General features: G+C 39.7%; 1 long non-coding RNA gene across 1 annotated transcript; it reads right to left on the bottom strand.

Moving 5' to 3' along the window:
- Window positions 1-11,955: 11,955 nt before the first annotated feature.
- On the bottom strand, window positions 11,956-17,419 carry LOC137192338 (uncharacterized). Its single transcript, XR_010930561.1, has 3 exons — window positions 16,239-17,419; window positions 15,101-15,265; window positions 11,956-13,767 (listed from the first exon to the last, which is right to left on the bottom strand). It is a non-coding gene; the product is annotated as an uncharacterized lncRNA (long non-coding RNA).
- Between the last annotated feature and the right edge of the window lie 3,641 nt (window positions 17,420-21,060).

Below are 21,060 nucleotides of genomic sequence, written 5' to 3'. Positions count from 1 at the left end.
TTCATTCTTCCTGCCATTGTCTGTCCCTTTCTCCAACACGTCAAGGTGTTAGATGTTGTTTACATTAATCTTTCTATCTTTCTGCCGAGTTGAGAGTCGGGAGCCGTCGTGAGATGATGCTGTTTGACAATGTGCTCAGGAACCGAGAGAAAAACAGAGTAGGCCGAGGTAATCATCGGGGACAGAGAGGAAATGGGAGCCGAGTCGCCCTGCAATTGTCTATCAGTTTTCTCCTCCTGTTATCTTTGTCACTTTCTGGCTCTCTCTCTTAGACACACTCACCCATGCTGTCTTCAACCTACCCACAAAAACACTCATCTGTTTTTTTTATACCGTTCCAGACATCATTGACTGTAGACTGATGGCCTCCTGGTGTGAATCTGATAGACCGAGACAGTCCGTTTGCATTAACCATCTTAGCCCCTGACTCTCTAAACTAGCCTGGTTGCCACGGAGCTTAAAGCAGCAATACGTATGATTCATTTATTTTTTACTGGGCTGGAGAAGCAGAACAAGCTGTAAACAACACGGAGCAACATTTGCAATAATTTGGAGTTGTGTTTGTGTCGACCTGGTGAATATAAGTTCAATATTCAGTCTCATTATAGCTCTGTTTAGGTTTCTACCAACTCCTGAGGGAAATGTCTGTCTCTAGCTTCTACATGCACCTCTGTGTTCACCAGCTAGTCTTAACTAGCATAAACTGTTTCTACCATGAACTGTATATAAAGGTGGATGTAGCGAGGTGTGACGTCACCCATTTGGTTTGCATGGGAGCCAGGACCTTCCAAAATAAGGGTTGCAGGATGTTTCCTTTCACTCTCTGGAAACAAGTCCCACTAGCTCTATCGAAGCTACCGCTAGCTTACTGGGGACACCGAGTGATGTACACTCAGGCTAATGTTAGCTACTCTACCTAAATTGTGCTAACAGGGCAGGTATAGTAATCAATTAACATTTTATTTAGTGAAATATTGGGACAATAGTCCGACTCAGTGGGAGTCCAGGAGCCGGGGAGAGCAACAGGCGAGCCAACTGTCAATCACAGCTGTCAATCAACGGCAGACATCAAAGCTACTATAAGTCTTCAAATCTTATTAACGGAGCAATTATTTCCAAAATGAACATCAGCACACTTATTAAAGAATTGATTAAATTAATTATTGAGACCATAATGACTCATTAAAAAAAAAAAAAGATTGACTTTGTATTTCCAGAGAGAAGTTGAGAGTTTTTGAACGGAAGTCAGTTGGAGCCAGAAAAGTACTTCCACACTGGCTTCAAGCTGCTGTAGTTGCCGCCGGGTGTTTATTAAATCCACTTTCTTTTTACTAGTAGTAGCAGAAGTAAGCTAATGGTCTAGTGTTCATAGTGTCCCTATGGTAACAATACGTACCAGTCTGCTTCTGAACCACCTTCTTGGCTGTGAAAAAAGGCCTGTATATATATTGCAATGAGAGTTGCATGTGCACACCTCGTATTGTGGATGCTAGCTCATTAGCTTGGCTTACTAGGACAGCTAAATGGAACAGAACCTTTCTCTTCAGTTACACCTGTGCCTGCGAGTCAAAATGTCTGCTGTGAAAAAGCTCTAAAGTGGATGACTGCTGGATATATTATCTATGGAGGAGGCATGGCAATACTATTTTCTTTGTATTTTGCATTGTGTGTCTTTTCTTAACGCCTTTTTATGTAAAGCACTGTGAATTACCTTGTTGAAATGTGCTGTACAAATAAACATGCTTTGTTTTAGCTTGTGCTAATTTGAATAAACACAAATTAATTAGGGAATATGTACCCTGCAAGCGCAATATGAAAATAATACAGCTCTTAGAACAAGATTGTGACACAGGGCTCCTCTACAAAACAAATTAGCGAGTAATGCAGGACTCACTTAAGTTGATTTTGTATATTAGTAGTGCAAATCCCAAAAAAACTGACAAATTTACAATTAATCCACATTCAACCTGGACGTCTGGGCCCCCTTGGGGTCTGGGCCTGCTTTGCCCAGTTGGTTAAGATCTGCCAGACTTGTGAGGGGGGGCGAGACCACCAAGTGGGTTATCCACAGGGACAAGAAGCAGGGTGGTAGGAGCAGGATCTGTCTGCAGTGTGAGAAGGTCTCTAGACAGCAACCGAGATCAATTCTACAACCAAAAACACCACTTTTTAAACTCACATTTACAGTGCTCTCAGCGGGTCAAGACCCTGACATACCTCACATACTGTAACCTTGCAGCAGGAAAAGTACTTAATGTTAAATAAACAAGACTAGGGGGACGTCCCCCCCCCCCCTCCTCTTCCCCTCTGGTAGAGTATCGACAATCAATAAGAGGATTAAATGGGATTTGAGAGGGAATTCTCCTGGTACCTCATTGTTGATGTTAGAGGTATATGGCAGAGTGAAAGCAGCTATGTGACTTTGGCGCTATTGAATTTTTAATAAAACCACAACAGAAAAAGCAGGGTTAATGGGTGAAGAGAAAATGTTACAGGGACACAAAATACATCTGTCGGACGAATAACGCCATATTTTATAAGTGTGATATTAGAAGAGTTTTCACAGTGAGGGTAAGATAAACCTAGCAAGACTGTAGAGGCTACGACAGCACAAGCAACACATCCGAAGAGTTTGAGGGCAAAGTGAGAGAGAACTGGAGAGTAAGCATCCATCTGTGTGTGCTCGCTAGAGAGAAAAAGAACTTGGGAGACCAGTTTGACCCATATTCCATTTAAACTGCCCACTCTGGCCGTGCACTGTACTGGCAGACACGACCACGGCTTACAGAGTGAAAGCTGTGATTAAGCCGTTGCTATTGGATGTGATGGCGAGGGGCGGTGTGAGAAAAGATAAATCATAATCAATACTGTCATCTTAAACCCATTCTCTATTCACTCTCCACACAAAGTGCAGCTGTCTTACAAACTGTTTGTAATGACTGAAATCGTCTCGTCTGTCTTTGGTTTTGGACTCGAGCATCATTTGTCTTTTCTTTTCTTTTTCGACTTTAGAGTCAGCAGACGATCGGACATCTTGATCGGTTGATTCTTTTTGCTGTTTTGTGCTGCACCTTCTGACTGTATAATCACAGTAAATCATATTGCTGTTCATCACATGACTGGAATAAAGATTTCGAGGTCACAATATTTAACAAGCAGATATGATTCTGTAAGAATTGTAACAGCTCCAACACAAATAATCACATTTCATGATGGGATCATGCAGGGAACCATAATATTTTTGTCTAAAAGTTAGAAAATATGTCAAAAATTTATGTGTTTTACATACTGTGCATGCTTTTTGTATCTGTGCTTCTGATTTGCATGTTCAGGTTAGTGTCTAACAACGCAGCTCAATGTGGTTTTATTCAGTCTACTTTTCTATTAACATTAATATCTTCATGTATTTATTGTCTTGCATATCTTGTATCATGTGTCTCTGTGTGTTGCATGTTTTAAGGATGTCCTGAATGATGTTTTTTATTCAGCATGCTCATAAAAGACCTCAGTAACTTTGCAATTTCAATCTCATTTTCATATTCTGATTTTAGGGTAACATCTGTCCAGGGGACTACAGATGAAAAAGAGCCTCTTGGCTAACTCACAGCAATGTTTATGAATGTGCACTGTCCCTTTTAAATAAACAAATAAATAAATAAATAAATAAATAAGTCATGTTTAGACTTCCACCAACATATCAGATCATATTATTATTTTTTGCAATATGTATAAGTCCGGTTTTGTGCTCACAGACGGTAATTTTCCTGATCAGAAAAACAACTCAGCCAATCAGAGCTTTGTAGGTGTAATTAAGAACCAGAGCCAGAAAAATAGCAACACAAAAATAATCACAATAATGGTGACGTGTGTGCATGAAATCAACATCTATACAAGTTATTATAAGTTGACTTAAAGAAATAATAATTAAGTCAGCATATGTCTATGAATGGAATGACATATCTACATTATTATACAATACTTAACATTACATTAATTCAGCAGATGAGTTTGTCTAAACTGACTTACAATGACTGCATTCAAATTCAAATAAGCTTTATTGGCATGACAGAAACCTACATTGCCAAAGCAGTACAGAAAATTATAAACATTGACAGATGATTAATAATTATACAATAATATGTAAATATAAACAATAATATTAAATACAATATAATAAAAGGCATTTTACAGATGTAATCACACAGAAACATTTACTACAGAGCTTATTTCTCTCAGATTATGACAAGACTTCATATATTTTGCAGCTTTTGCTGCACTTTTCTCCCCACATAGATAGGACGGTTTCTGAAGATCAGGGATATATATGTATATATCACAGTATAATAGGATATTATAATCTCAGTAATTTAAATGCTGATGTGTGAATTCACTTACAGCTTCAAATAGTGTTTTGCATGTTCAAAACATGAGAATCAGCTGTTTTGTTATTTTTGACCTTCTTCTCTTATAACTCTGGTTCCTAAAATACACAGAAAAAGTGACAATTTTTCCTAAATCAACATAAACAGCAAATCTGCAGGAATTGAACTCTACATGCAACTGGTGCTTATCCAGCCAGACATGGACATCTCCTGCAGCAGGAAGGAGGTGGAAGAAGCAGTTAAACCAGGATTTGAGGAGATGACTCATGTTTGTTTTTTTCTCTCCAGATAAAGTGCTTTAGATAATCAAACTAATCTGTCGGATTGTTTACAACCTGTCTTCACTGTAGCAGTGTTACAGTGCAGCTAGATCTTAGCGAGACCGTCCTCCCAAGAAAAGCAAAAGCCCCCAAAAACAACATGACTTTACGTCCTAGCGACAAAGCCTTCTAGTGGCTGAAGGAATCACCGCTCTGATCCGTAGGGAGCGAAGAAGGAAATCAAATCTGCAGATGGAGGAGATCAGGGTGGATGGATGAGTCAACAAAACATTGGATTTCAACACAGGAGACTTGTTTCCTGTTTCCTACAGACAGTCAACATCAGACTCTTTAAACCATGACGAGGAGGATCTTCTGATCGTAGTCTTGTTATTTTATCCCAAACTTAAAGTTTTCTTTGCTGTAATCGTTCCTCCTGTTCATACTGACTATTAAAACCCTCTTTGTGTCTCCTCGGACAGAGGTATAGTAACAAAAAGAGGGACTTTGGCACTAAAAAGACTGTAACGTTGAAAGATATCCACTTGATTTGACTCATTTGAAGCTTCATATTAGCTTCAGATAAACTTTTTAAATACATTTTTTGCACAGAAGGAGGACTGTGGATGGTCCAGACAAACAGATGAATAGATTAGAGGTGAGAAAGTGGAGAGTTTCTCGTCGCGTCTTCTCTCATGTGTGACTGAAGATTACTCCTCAACTGCAAACTGCAACTTACAAATTCACTCAGAAGTTGAATGAGCTTCTGAATGATCCTGCAGTGCATCCAGAGGTAACAGCTTCAGGTAAAACCGCAGAGAAATGTAGCGTGACATAAATTCAATGGTGCTGCGAACAACAGTGCGAATGAAACATAACATGTACTCCCCCTTCCTCCTCCTCCTCCTCCTCCTCCCTCCTCTTCCCTCTTTTTTAAGTAATTCTGCTCTTGTTTTTCTTTTTTTTATCTCTACATTCCTCCTCCTCTTCCTCCTCTTGTTCCCTCACTAGAGGTGACTGTGACAGAAATGGCGACGAGGCAAATCTGTCACTCTGGCCCTCCCACAGCTGGGTGTGTGTGTGTGTTTATGTGTGTGTCTGTTCCTGCACATTACACCTATTTGCAAACTATATGTCACGCGTTACAACCAGCCTACCCAGAATGCCTCGGGACAGTGTTATGCGTGTCTGTACATTGTACACATGCATGTGTGTGTGCGCACATACGTGAGCGCTGTTTTGCACACATTGTTTATTGAAAGTGTAACTCGACTCGCTTAACTATACTTTTCTGGCTCGAATTCCTCCCCGTTCAAAGTACACAAACCTGACATTCGCTCACAGTGTCGCTGTTTATGTTTACATTTACATTTGAAGTGAATATTTGTTCTACCCGCCTTGGTAAACAGTAGCGGTATTGTATATTATGTTCCATAGTCGCTGTGTTTTTCTGTCATGACCTTAAACCCTGGGAAAATTAAAGGCAAGATCAAGTGACAAGCGCACGACTGCTCTATGTAACATTTCCACTATCTGTCACATGCGACGCTTTGACCTTTAGAAATTGTGGTCACATTTCCTCTTAAGTTCATCTTATCTTTGTGAACTGTGGTCCAGTATGTGACCTTATAAACAATGTTACAACGCGTGTTCCTCCAATGATGTATCAATAGTTGAGACCATGATGTCGTTATGTTATAACCCAACGAGATCCTGCTGTTCTTGGTGTGTGTGTGTGTGTGTGTGTGTGTGTGTGAGGAAGTATTATTCTCAGTATGAAAAAAGTTTATTGACAAACTTTAAAATGTATTTGACCTTTTGTGATCTGTAATGACTTATTCCAGAAGTTTGTGAAATGAATAAACTCCATAAACTGAATTTTAAACAGTTAGTTTGTCGAGTGTTACTTATTATTTAAAAAAAATAAAAATGAATAAACTGAACTGCTGACGCTGTTGCAGCAGGAGGGTAAAAATGACCCTTCTGGCAGTTCTGGTGTTAATCTGAAACACCTCCCAGAATCACGGCTATATTGAGAAAATGGAACATACTGTACCTCATCAGTTCCAGTGAAAGTTGTGTGTTGGATGCATATGCAGAAAAAAAGTTTCACTGGCTTCCCCGTGTTTGGGCCCGTAGAGCATTAGAGTCCTGGCTCTGGGTGGTCACATGGATGGTATAAAAATAATTTTACTGATACGCTTTTGGGCCGGCGGGCGACACGACCTGCAGTTCCAACTGTAGCCACTAGAGCCGAAACTGTTAACATCCACTTAGATTCATACAGGTGAACCACAAGGCCACTATAAGCTCTGCTCCAGTCTTCGTTCACTGTCAATGGTAAATTTCTTGATGCAAGTCTGCAGACCGACATCATGCAGCTCTCTCATTCATTTGAATGGGGACAGTGTGTTGACGTAGTCGAGGTGCCAAACACTACAACGTGATGTCATCCGGTGAGGTGCTGCCTTTCCAACTGCTGTGCTGTGTTTTGGCATCTGAATGTGTAACTCAAACTCACTTTCCTGGATCGTATTTCATTGTCTCACCAACGTTGAGCTGTTTTTTCGGTCTGCAGCCTTAAATGAAGTGTTCTTGTCGGAGCAGAGCTCTCTAACTCATGGCCTCCTACGCACCTTTCAAAATAAAAAAAATGTAAATTTTAATAACCTTTAGCAATACTGAGGAAATACAAAAACAAAACAATTGACTTACTGTGCAGAAATTCTAATTAAACTTTACCCGAGCAGTAAAAGTTTTAGACATAGAGGACAGAAGGTTTTCCAGCTGTATCGACAGTGACCCCAAAAAAAGCAAAGTTAGCTTCAACATATTTTCTTGTGTTTTCTGAAGAGAATCCACTTTCCAGCCTCGTCGAAAAATCTGCACAACTTGTACTTAACGTGTCATTTTGTTGTCTGAATAAATCTTGGTGACCTGAATCTAGCGCCAATGAATTATATTCATTCATTTCTGACCACAGTCCTGTAATTCCTTCCTCCCCACAGAAAAAAAAACAGGACAAAAACATCCACCGGGTTCCTGAATGACATAAAGACGTTGTTGTAATTAATCCTCATATTGTTGTGGATGCATTTGTATTCTGCTTTTACATGCGTGTCATCTCTGATAAGGACTTCCTCCCCCCCTGCGAGAACTCTTTAATTTATTCCAACCCTGGTGAGATTAAACTAACTCTTTAAAAATCACTTGGGGATCAGAACTCTGAACCTACCTTTTCCCCTTAAGGTGCTAATTACTCCCCTGTAATGAAAGTAATCAGCGCTTGAAGTGATGTTGCATGCAGAGCGCTTGTTTTGTGATTGCCTGCATTATCCCATGCATCTTCAAGCTCTCAGTAACAGGCTTAAGAAATGAGCAGCTTTCGGTGGAGCAATCAGATAAAGGAGGCGACATATCTTGAATATTGATGACACACGCTAACGTAGCGTCTGAGAACAGGTCAGACACGGTTCTACGCAGGACGACACACAACCGCACCTCTATGTTGCAGTTTATCAATGCACAAATAGATCATGAACATTGTATCAGCATTAGCTTCAATGCTAGGTCATATCATAACCAGAAATTCCACATGACAAATGTTTTTTTTTTATCTCAGTCCTGCAGCTAAACCATCTCTCTGCTGTGAGTTTTTTTTCTCTTCCTTGTAAGATTAGCTTGGAGAAAAATCAAGCTTTGATGTCATTTTAACTGTCAGAAGTAACAAGGAACAAGGAACTACTTCAACCAAGAAAGGCTAAAGGCAATATTAAGATAAAAACATGTTTATATGTGGAGTTCTTGTGTCGAATCTGTCTAATGTTGAACAGCAGCACACAACACGAGGATTACTCTGCAGAAGTGTTTCTGGTCACCTGACGGATGGAATTTACTTGACGAATGTGGGAAATTTTGATAGTTTTTGCACCTCTGATTCAGTTTGGAGGCATTTTACGAACCACTTTAGGTATTTTCATCCCTAATTAATCCCTAATTCTCCATTATTGGATCAGTGATGTCACATGTGGTCGTCATAGATTCTTGATCTGATCTGTTTCCGCTCTCATGCTGACCTAAATGACGACGACTCCCCTGGAAGTTAAGTTTCACCTTGTGTTATGTTTAGTGTCTCTGCGGAGTTGAGCGGGAGGTCAGCAGAAATCAGCAAAAATCCTTCGTAACATCCGCCGCCGCCGCTGCTCAACCGTGTATCAGCTGATTTTATTCTGGACTTTAAAAAACATCCAGGGGGGGTTCATTTGCCTTTAAGGTTTCTCTTAAAGCCTCTTAACTAAACTGCCGTCTGTGTGCGGTCACATGTTATTGGCTGGTCAGCAATCGGGTGACATTTCAGCGTTGGTCATGCCTGAAGACGTCCTGCCTACCCCTCCTTCCTGCACTCTACTCTCACTCCCGTACAAAACGTCCTGTGACCTTTTGTGCTCCCAAGCTGCCGGGGGGGGGGGAACGTTAGGGGTACATGTGTGGGAGGGAAAGGGCAAGACAGGATGGATGGATGGAGAGGAGAGGAAGGGAGGAAAATACTCCGTTCCCTCTCCTTCCTGTAAATATTTATTGAAAGGACGGTTTGAGCGAACCTACACCTACACTTAAAGACATCACTTTGCCTGTCAGATGGGTTTTTTCTACCTCTAAAGACAAAAAAAGGGTTTTGTATGATGATTTAAAAAGATTATTTTTCATAGGACACATATTTTTTTTATGCTTTAATTTGATTTAAAATGATTGCAGATATTATCAGCGATTGTGAACCAGAGTAAATCAATCACTGAAGTCTAATAAAGCAAGATGTCGCCTGATAATAGTAATTTAATCAGAATCTTTATTTGCAATTTGTCTTTGCTGTGCAAAAAGCTTTCCTTCCTTCGCTAAATTATGAGGTTACAATTTAGAAAATCATGACTCCCTATTTTTTTTTTTTTATTCTGGGGAACAGGTGTTTCCAGCACATTTAATTTTCCCTCGAGGATTCACAACAGGGAGGAAATTCATTAATTACATGATGCCACCTTGATATACTCGCACTGCTCAAACAGACCTTAACATTTACTTTGAAAATCCCGTCGGGACAAATGATGTAAAATCTTAAAGCTTGTATACATCACACGCACATACAATACCGTGGACACACCCAGCCTGGTTATGTTTTCCCCATTCAGTCATATGCATAATTTGTCAAGCTGCAGGGAGCTGAGAGGTCAGTGTGTGTGTGTTAGTGTGTGTGTGTGTGAATGAGGAGGTGGTAAAGCTTTATCTACTCCCTCCATCTGCTACAAGGGAATACAGGATCCTGGCTCTCAGCGGTCTGCTGACATGTACTGTCTACGCTCGCCGCTGACTGACAGCCACACCGGGAGGTGGAGAGAGAAGGGGATACAATAGAAAACACTTTAAAAGCTCAGATAGATTACAGGATAAGGAAATGGGTATATTTTATTTTCCATTCCATTTTCTCTCATCTCGTTCTTGACAGTTGCTCTTTGGAGACGTTTCTTATGTTATTTTTTCTCTCTGTCTTACTGTTTTTTTTTTTCTTTTTCACTTACTTTACTCAGGCAGGTTTTAGGACACAGTGTAATATAATGTTTTACTGTACCGCTTTTTAATGAGTCACCCTTAATAAAAGGTTTACTAACGGCTTTATTAATGGTTAAGACATTATTTATTAACTATATGATGTGCAGTTTCTCAGCATCTTTCACTTTGTGTGTACAAATCAGCTGTTGTGCATTTTATCTGTCAATATTCTCATGCTGAAAAAAAGACATTAAATACTTTATAGATCAGTTATATAAGTCATTAAGAACTTTTAGGGTGTCGGGATGTAGAAAATCTCTTTATCCTCTGTTATCTTCCGCCAGAGCAGCACTTCTCTTTCCAGCTCAACTCTCAGTTCAGTTTAACCTTTTTTATCCTCCGAAACCTGCTCAGCAATCTGTTGGTGTTCCTAATATTTTGTCCACTCCATTAACATACATGAAGGAGGCAAAATATTAGGAGCACTCCAGTACACAGAATTATCACCTTTCTGACAATGTGAACTTGTATAAGCTTCGTAAATGTAGGATTTAAGGCAGAGCTGTTGTGTTGGATCACATTTAGATTTGCACAGTTGTTCCTAATAAAGTGGCCGCAGAGCGTACAGGATGCTGCCTTTCCTGTGTTATCCATCCAGCAGTGCTAAAACACTTTTGTGAGCAGTGTGGATGGGTGTGGATGGAAAGTGAAAAGGACCAAAAAATTTTTTACAAGATGACTTTAATGGAATACTTTCTGTTAAAGCAAAAAGTGTGAAAACTATAGAGGACAAAGACCCTTGGGTGCAGGTGTTGAAACGAAGAAGCCATTTTATTTCCACTTCAGATGGATGAATACTTCAACACGGCGAGAGAGAGAGCCACGGTTCACAACACCATCCCGCTCCAGTGTCCATTTTTCTTTTTCTTTTCATCTCTCATACTTGAGAAAATAATGTTGTATTTAGTTCAAGGTGTGAACTAAATGCACCGCTCCACACCGGGGGTGCAGAAGAAGGGCTTCAAGTGAGAGTACTGTGACTTATTCATCAATTCTTGACACTTTTCTCCATAGGTGAGGTCCTAATGCACGCACCACACATTTAAGATAAATGGCACTCCGAGTCCGGGTGCTTTTCCTCACAGTTAGTGGTGAGGTGAAGCTTTTTTAAGAGATGTCAGCAACACTGGGCTCTTAGGACACATACAATCATTAACTACAAGGGGGCATATTTCACAGAAAGTTGTTTTTTTTTGTTTTGTTTTTTCTTTCTCCCTCTTTTTTCCATTGCTAAAGTGCCGTTTCTCTCAGCCACTTCTAAGCAATATACATATTTTAGATTTTAAAAGATGAAATGCAAAAAAAAACCCCAACACATTTTCAATTTTTCAAAAAAGTTTTCTCCTTCCTCTCAGAGTCAAGTATTTCTTTTCCTGGTTTGCGTTTCTACAGGGAGGAGAAAGGATGGGTGTGGCCCCATTTTTTTTTTCCAAAATAAGACAGACAGCGGTCTCTATTTATAGTCCCTATTTTGGAAGTAGGAGGAAGTAAGGTTTCGGTTAGCTGGGTCAGTGTGTGGGCTAAAGGTCTTGTTTGCACACTAAGGCTGTCGCTGGAGCAGCAGTGTGTGAGTCAACAACAACTGTCTTCTCCCATTCACACACACACACACACACACACACACACGTAGGTGTACACGCATACACAGTTTGTGTCCTGATTGACGTTGCTTGCTTTCATTTTTTATTCAAATTTCTTCATCTTAAACATAACTTATGCATGTGGACTAGTGAATTATATACTGTATATTTGTAAATGATGATGAAGCAAACCATGATCTTTCCCAAACCACAACCTAAACCTAACCAGACCTTAAAGGGCACCTATTATGTTTTTCCTTATTTTCAGTCACATATATAATTTTACAGTGTCAGATGGTCATATTTAAAGTGGCCAGCATGTCAAATAATGAGGTAAATGTATGTAGAAGTAATCCCTGTGAGCAAAAAGCACTGTCAGACTGCTCTGAACGCTCAGTTTCCAACTTTTTTTTCTACTTTCAGCCCGAGCCGAGGTCTACTTGTGGTGGATTTCTTTACATGGTCGTCTGGTCTGGTCCTCGCACAACACTCGAGTTTACTGCCCCGCTCCACTAAAATTATGACATTTTTCCACTGTTTTGGAGGTAGTATACCAGTTGTTGTTGGAGAAGTGCTGGTTGTCTGCAGCTCTTCATCAAACATCATCATTACTGTGGTTGTTTCTGCTTGTATTATTTCTCTCTGCATTATTTCTAAATGATCTGTTGAACAAAGAGCTCTAAATATCTCCATATCTTGTTGTGTCGACTGGTTTCTGGTGCCGCTAACAACTGCTTGAACTGTGAATCATGTAAAGCTACTCTAGTGGAGTCCAAAAATAAAAATATAGCGCTGGAAATGAGCATAATAGGTCCCCTTTAACCACAGTGTTGTCACATCATAAAACAATATTTTTTTACAATGATTTGGAAGTTTTGGAAAGCAGCATATTAGAAAATGCTCCTATAGGTTTTTCTGGAGTGCATCGACCAATGTGGCTATTTAATTGTGAGGATATGTTGGGAAGGTAAGTTGTAGACTGTAGACAGACAAAGAAGGTGGGCTTGTTGACAGAGAAGGTGGGGTTGTAGACAGATAAGGTGGGGTTGTAGACAGGCAGACAGAGAAGTTGGGGATGGGTTGAACAATGAGGCAATTGTGAGATAATGGCAACAGGTTCATAAAATCTTGAAATGAACAAGAACAATATTGCACATTGATACATCTTAAACATGCCTTAACATCAAAACAGTTATGCGTTTTAACACATGGGTATGTTGACACCTGGGAGTGCTGGGGGAACAGAGATGGGCAGGTTGTTTAAAATGAGGCAAATGTGAGATAATGACAACAGCTTCATAAAATCTCAATATGAACAAAAACAATATTGTATGCTGTAAATACCCTAAAAAGCAGACGTGTTAATCAAACACATCTGCTGGTTCCAACATACCTTCAAAACTGGGAACTAGAGAGACAGAGAGAGAGAAAGAGATAAAGTAGGGTACTGAGAGCTTTATAAAACAATACAATAAACATCCATGTCTAAAAGATTCCTATAACACAGTTCTTAAGAAAAATGATGTTTATTTTTGTTGAAATGAAAGTTAGTGACAAAACAAGTGCCTTTTTCACTTCCTCCTAGTAGGGGCTTGAGATGTGCATCCATTTGTTTACAGTCAATATCTAAGCAGTTTAACTCTGAGCCCTTGAATTCTTGCTGAGCATCGGTCCGGTTTAATGTTCCCGATGACCCTCTGAAAGAACTCAAAGGAGTACTTCATATTACGGGGCTACTCAAGGTTGAGGCAGTAGATTGCACCCATTAACAAGGCAAAAGCCTGTGGGCACATCTTTGAACTCATGTAGGATGATCCTCTCTTCTACTACCACGGCCACATTAAAGACTTCCAAAGGAAATGCATCATGCAGAAGGCCTTCATTTCAAATCAACAGTCCAACCTGCGTTCCTTTCATTATCGTGTCAAGGATCTCTCCATGAGCCTGAAGACATATACAGACATATACGTCTCAACTGACATGTCCACGTTTAAAACAGCACTGCCATTCTAATAAATAAAGGCTATAAAATGTCTTTGAAATGAGTTATAAAATATCAGTGCCTTCATTTTTTTCCAATATTTTTTTAACATAATGTGAGATATAATGTGTGTGTGAGGGGAGTGAAAGGTTGTGTTATGGTACCAAGAAGAAGGATATATATATATATATATATATATATATATATATATATATATGTACCAGTGCTCCAGCACAGCTGCCATCGCCATTACTAGCTCAACCAATAATTATGATAATAACAATAATAATAATAATAAAGATGGGGAGAGAGCTGAAGGCACATCTGCCCGACATATAAATGCAAAAATGTTAAGAGGAAATTAAATATATACTTTTATGTTGAGACATTTATTTTCCCAGTACAGTTTTAATGTTTAGAAAGCCTTCATCATCTCTAGAATAAAAAAGTTGTTTGTAGCAACTTGTTTTTCCTAACACTGAAGGCTAGAATTAATTATTACTTAATGACTCAATGGCCTCACTGACATTTATGGGACATTAACTTAAAATACTGGTGGACTGATTAATAGTTCGTGGTTTAAAGAAGACAGTTTCTCTCAAACTCAAAAGTCACACCAACTATTTTTTTTCCTCTAGCTCCCATCTTCTCACCCCTCCCTTCTCCTTTCTTACAAACCCAAGTTCAATCAACACATACAGATCTGACAAAAGTCTCAAATAGTCAACACAATGAGTTACTGTAAGTTTAAAGGCACCTATGGCGATGAGTGGTAATTGCAGGTGTGTTTTTGGAACCTCACTTCCCAGAGATCCAATCAGTGTTGCCTGTGTGACGTTAGTCAGCTGGCAACACTAGTAGAGACTGGAAACCCCCCCTCCTCCCCCCGTTAGTCTGCCTACCCTTTCTGGCAGGTGATTTGCACCACTTGTGATTTTTCCCGGGAATGTCGCCACAGACACCCAGTTCGTAAGGCAAGGGCTTTCATCAGTAGACCATAGGCTCAATCACCATTCTGTTACCTCATTTGGCAATAGATAGTGACTTAACAGATATTTATTTCAATGAAAAAAACAAGACTATTACTTTAACTCATAGAGCTCTTTGAGTTAAAGAGAAGAAGTAAGTGGAGAGAGCTAAATGAGGCTGTGATGTTTTACAGTACATGGATTAGAGATAGATAAAAATGACAGGAGGGGGTTTCCATACAAAATGTGAAAAGACTGTGATGACGGCTTCTTTATACGTCATATGATGAACAAACCTCTGAAGGTCTTTGTTACATTATCAGCTTACCATCATCCAGTCGTGACTCCATCGGCACTGGGAACTTTCAAAATTGACTCGCTTGAGTCAAGACTCCCACTCAGCTCGATATGGATTATCCTCCTCAAAGCCCACGCGCTGCTTTATTTCCAGATCAGGAAGAAGGCAGATTCTTTAAGTATCCTGACATCTAGTCTAAAAAAAAATATTCAGAGTCAGGCCCCGTCACAAGGTTGGTTCACATTTAAAATCAATCTTTTTCTCTTATGTGTGTGTTGAGGCATCTTATCTGTCAGATTAACTGTTGGGAATTTAGGACTCGACAAAACAAAATCCAAAGAGTTAAACCTTTTTTTTTTTGGGCTCCTAATTCTCTCAATATGATGGCTCTGTTCCATTAAGCATCTCAGTAAACCATCACAGTGATCAGCCTGCACAATGCAGTTATTATTCATGATATTATTTACATCTGATCTATGTTAGCAAGCTAACTGGCAAACTTGTTAGCAAACAGTTACTTATTTCCACACGGATCAACGTTATCATTCATGTGGAGTCGTGTGTCTGTCCACCTGGTGCATGTAAGTCCAATATTCACTCTCTTTAGCTCTGTTTTTGCTCTCTACCAACTCCTGAGGGAAATATCTGGTTCTTTAGCTGCTAAATGCTCCACTATGTTCACCAGCTAGTCTACAGCTAACTGTGTCTGTTTGGTGCTGAGCAGGTAGTGAACAGTGTCTTTTTAGAGCTTTTTCTCAGAAAACAGCTGCCTGCTGCAGCCCAAAACAACATTATGAGAGCGCTGAGAGTGAAGCAAAACAGTAAAGTTGCAGTTGGACAGATAAAGAATAAGCTGAAACTCATCATAAAGCTCCATAAAGCCAAGAGGAGCTGCTGAGTCACACCAAACACATACACTGTCATTTTGTTTATATTTCACACTGCACTGATACTTCCCTTTAAAACTGCATTCTTGTATTTATTGTTTTGTATTCATGTCATCATTTACACCTGGTCTATGTTAACATGCTGATTGTTTACCATGTTATCCATCTTAGTTTAGCGTGTTAGCATGCTAATGTTTGCTAACGAGTACTAAACACACAGTACAACTGAGGCGGATGTGAATCTGATTAGTTTTGCAGGTAAAATTTATTTTAATTTTCACCTGATGATGGTAGATGAAAAGTCTGAGGCTCATTAATGATATTGGGATTCATCCCAAGGGCATCGTGAATGTCAATACAACAGTTTACGGCGATCCATCCCATAGTTGCTGAGGTATTACAGCCCCACCGCTAGCGAGGCTACAGACATTACCATCCCTCCAAACAAGCAGAGAGGCCAGAGGGTATAACTGTGTGAAAACTTCTTAGAGCACTGCAGAAAGATATCTTTATGCTCCAACTGTTAAAACAAAAGAACATATTTTGTTGCTTTGTTTTTTACATTTTAATACTCGTCTAAAAAACCGAATCCATTCTTCATTCATTCCTTCATTTTCTCTCAAGTCTGGGAGGTTGCTGCTAACTCTAATTGCCTCCTACTCAAGCCTTCACAGGATGTCAGTTTTCAGCCTCTGAGCCAGACTTATGCTTATAAAAGCTAGAGCTTATTAAAACAATGTGGATCTTGTTAGAAAATCTGTGGTGAGGCCTTGTTTCCATGACCATTTGCAGGGATGACAGAGACATGGGAATTAAAAAAAAAAAAAAAAAACAGTGACACACCCACAGTAAGTGGACAAGTAGAGGTTCCTCGTCTGGCGCTTGGACAGGACACATGCCTGTTGCAGGGAAGAAAGGGAATGTAATATTTCACTGGAGAAGTTTGTTGCTGTGAATGTTTTATAGTCATACGTTTCTATGATAAATGGACTCCATTAATGTAGTGCTTTTATTTTGACGTGTAGATAAGGAGCCGGGGGTTGAACTGCCAACCCTGTGATTAGCCTTACCTCAGATACATATTTTTTTTTCATGTAATTTTATAATACTGTCTCATTTTGAAGCTTTTCTTTTTTTCCAATTATTTTTGAACACTTAAAAGTTTCTAAAGTATTTTGGCATAATGTAGATTTATGCGACACTGCTGCACTTCTGTAACTTCACTGAAACTGAATTTTCCTTTCTTTGTTAGTGGTTTGGTTTTATTTTACTTCAGTGGATCTTGTTAGAAAATCTAACATTCATTGTGTTTAATGAATGCATCTCTGTGGCTCATGCAAAGCACTTGGAGTTGTGTTCAGGGTTTCAAAGGGACTATAAAAAAAAACAAAAAAAAAAAGGGTAGGACTAGAAAAGTTCTTTACTTCATCCTACGCCCTTTTCGAACATTGAAAGGTTATTATTTGTGTTGCTTACTTAAAGTTTGCTGTTATTTTTGTATTTTATTTTATTATTTTAACATGTTCAAAATAAAAATAATCTAATCTAATCAAACAAACTTGCCTTGCGTTGTCCTCTGTCTTAAAGCGGACATATCATGCACATTTCCAGCTCCATATTTATATATTATATAAACATATTTATATGGGGCTTTAAAGGGACAACTTTGCATGATTTACAGTTCAAAAAACTCTTTATTTATCTTATACTGGCCCTTTATACAGCCCCTCAGTTCAGCCTCTGTCTGCAACAGGTTGTTTTAGCTCCTGTCTCTTTAAGGCCCGCCTCCTGATGAGCCTACTCTGTTCTGATTGGCTGCATAAACAAACTGTAGTAGTAGTAGGATTTCGCTTCTTTTTCTCATTCTTTACATGAAACGGAAACATCTCAAATACATCCGTACATGCTCCAGCCTGAATCCGATCTACAACAACCTTAGCAACAACCTTAGCAACCAACACTATATAATGAGACGGCCGTCCTTGCGAGTAAACGGACATCACGAGGAGGAAGTAGAGGTAACTTTTTTACTTATAGGGAGCGTTTTTACATATGTTCACCTCTAGTTTTGGAACTTTGACCCTGTTTAACATAAACATCCAATATTATAAGAGTATAAAAATAAGAGAAAATCACAAAAAGCATGTTATGGCCTCTTTAAAAAGAAAAGATGATTGTGTATGCTAAAGGACTAGTCACTTGTTAAGCTGAGAATACAAACATCATAACAAGAATTAATATATGCAAACATTCTCACACACTGTATGCATACATGTGAACTTGCATCTGAGTTAAACCTTCAAATTATCTCCGTTTTCTGCGCCTCAGCAGAATCGCAGGTTAGGCAGCGCCGCATATGAAGGTGCATGTATTCCTAATGGGATCCCATGTAATGAAATATATGCAGGCTCGGTCATGTCTGTGCACGCTGATCAAAAAGCAGTTTGGCTTTCCTTCATAAGTGTCATGTGCTGGGATGTGAGGTGCTACCGCCCTGACTGACTTTTTAATGGAGCTGCCGTCCCTACATTAACATGCTAAAGCCTTACTCCACCTTCTCCAACACACAGGGGAAGGAGTTTATAGCGTGGAGCGTAATGAGGAATGTTTAAGTGAGGGTATGTAATTGGATGCACTTATATGCATATATTCTGTGTGTTTGTGTTCATGCACAGCGTGAAGAAGGAACGACTGGAATGATTAAGTATAATTAATGAAAGGAGGCCTGTCACTGTCAGTGTACATGTGTGTGCATGCATGAGTGCATCTTTTCTCAATTTCAGGAGGTACTGGAAACATATATTTAAAAAAGGTCATATAACATATATATATATATATATACATGTATTTATTTATCCATCCATCCATTTTCCGCCGCTTATCCGGAAATGAGTCGCAGAGGCATCAGACTGAATAAGGAAACTCAGACATCCTTCACCATCAACTCCCTCCAGCTCCTCCTGGGGGATCCTGAGGCGTTCCCAGGCCAGAAGAGATATGTAGTCCCCCCAGCGTGTTCTGGGTCTGCCCCCGGGGTCTCCTACCGGTTGGACGTGCCTGGAACAACTCCAGAGGGAGACATCCAGGTGCCCAGACCACCTCAGCCGGCTCCGAGCTTTCCTTTATGTTAATTATTAATATTATGTTTTGTTTTTTCTCCTCTTTTTCTTCTTTTTGTGGATTTACCAACATGTGTTCACATGTCCAGTACTTGTAGTGCATGATGTGTGATACTCTGCCCTCTGGATGCTGCTGTAGTTGTTGAACGTGTTCTCTACAGTATATTTGAAAAAAAAAGCTTTAAAAAAAAGAGTACTGGTGCCCAGATTTTAGTTCAAATTTGAAAGCCTGTAGAGTTTACTCCCTTGTAGACCTTTATAACTGATTCCAGATCAAACCGGAGCAGGAAAACGCTCTTTCACACAGTGGTTTTGGCTGCAGGGGACCCGGATCCTTCCTCGTCAGTGTCTCTTACTATAAAAAAAAAAAAAATCTTCTTTCCATTTTATTTCATCTATCTTAAATATCTTAATTTCTTTAAAAAAATTAAGAATTCAAGAATTTTCCAGAATAAAACGTCGCTTCACAAGAATCATAATGTGCTTTACTGTTTAGTAAAGCACATTTTTAGCCGTTATATTCTGTATGTATGTAAATTTGTTGCATATTTAAACTTAAACTGATCTCAGCTGAAACATGTTAAGTCCAAAAAAAAATTCAGAATCAGAGCTTTTCAGGTGGCAAGTTAAAGCAAATAAACTGTACAATACAGTATGAACATTATTGTTTGGAGACACGGTTACAATGAAGGGCCGAGTGCTTGTACCATTAACCGCGACACGGCTGCTGTCTGATGGCGGCCCCCACCTCCTCACACACATGTAACACCCCCACACACAGAGGTATGAGGTATGAGGTATGTCAGCTTCAAACTCAGAGCGACAGAGCACTCAACACACACATGCTTGCAGATTAACACGTCAGGGTGTAAACTGCACTTTTCCTCCCCTCAGGTTGAAACTAATGACCTTGGGGAGAAAAGACAAGAGAACGCTCAGCGTACAGTAACTCCTACCTGAGCACATGCGCTCGACTCGAAGACTATAAACGAAGGGGACTTGAAGAGACAAACAAACAGGTCGAGGACAGCTTGACATGACTGATAATTAAAGAAAAAAAAAAAAGGCGACAGACAGGGTGGGAAACACGGGGAGAGAGAGAGAGAGGGGAGAAGATGGATTGAAAGGGGGATGACTTGAGGGATAAAAAATAAGGGAGGGGAGACAGACAGAGACAGGAGGGGGGGGGGAGGAGGAGGGAAGGGATGGATGAGAAGATGAAAGATTAAGTAGCATGGAGGAATGTTAAGTGTAGCTTAAGCGTGTGTACAGAACTGGGGATTTATGGGTAGCGCACGCTCAGGGCAAAATAGTTTCAGAATTATTAAACGACTTCAATTAAAGTAATATAAGGGGAGCGAGGCTATGTGGGTGGGAGGAGCGCTGAGGGGGGGGTGGTGGGTGGGGGGGAATACTCCTTACACACCCCCATCAACTTTGATTTATGAATACCCTCTTTTCTTCTTCTCTTCTTCCTGCAGTCTGTTCGTCATGCCCCTCTCTCTCTCTCTCTCTCCTGGCAGCGGTCTACATCTTCATACTGCCTTCAGTTTTACTTTAATTCACTATGATGGAAAATTACGTTTTGGGTTTACTCTGTGGCCCTGAGAAAACGAAAATACCTTAAAGGCTTCTGAAATGTTCTGCACAAATGAACAGACTTAATGTTCAACAATATGTTTAACATTTTAAACATATGTTTAAGGGATGTCAGAGACCACCCACTGTTGTTTAACAGGCAAATCCAAAGCACAGCCATGTTTCTCCGTCCAAAATAATAATAAATAGATTAGATTTGTACATGCTCTGACAACTTCCACATAACTTCATTTTAGCACTGCTTTAAGCTATATCGTTACATTCAGAGTCCCTGTTTTTGTTACTATACTTCCACCGCAGCTCAAACACTGTCCGAGGAAACACAAAGAGGGAATTTGATGCTAAAAAAAGATTGTAAATGTGTCAGATATCCACTTGATATGAC

The sequence above is a fragment of the Thunnus thynnus genome, chromosome 11 (genome assembly GCF_963924715.1).
Source record: "Thunnus thynnus chromosome 11, fThuThy2.1, whole genome shotgun sequence".
Lineage (NCBI taxonomy): Eukaryota > Metazoa > Chordata > Actinopteri > Scombriformes > Scombridae > Thunnus > Thunnus thynnus.
The sequence above is the reverse complement of the archived record's forward strand: the minus strand, read 5'-3'. Positions and strand labels throughout refer to the sequence as shown.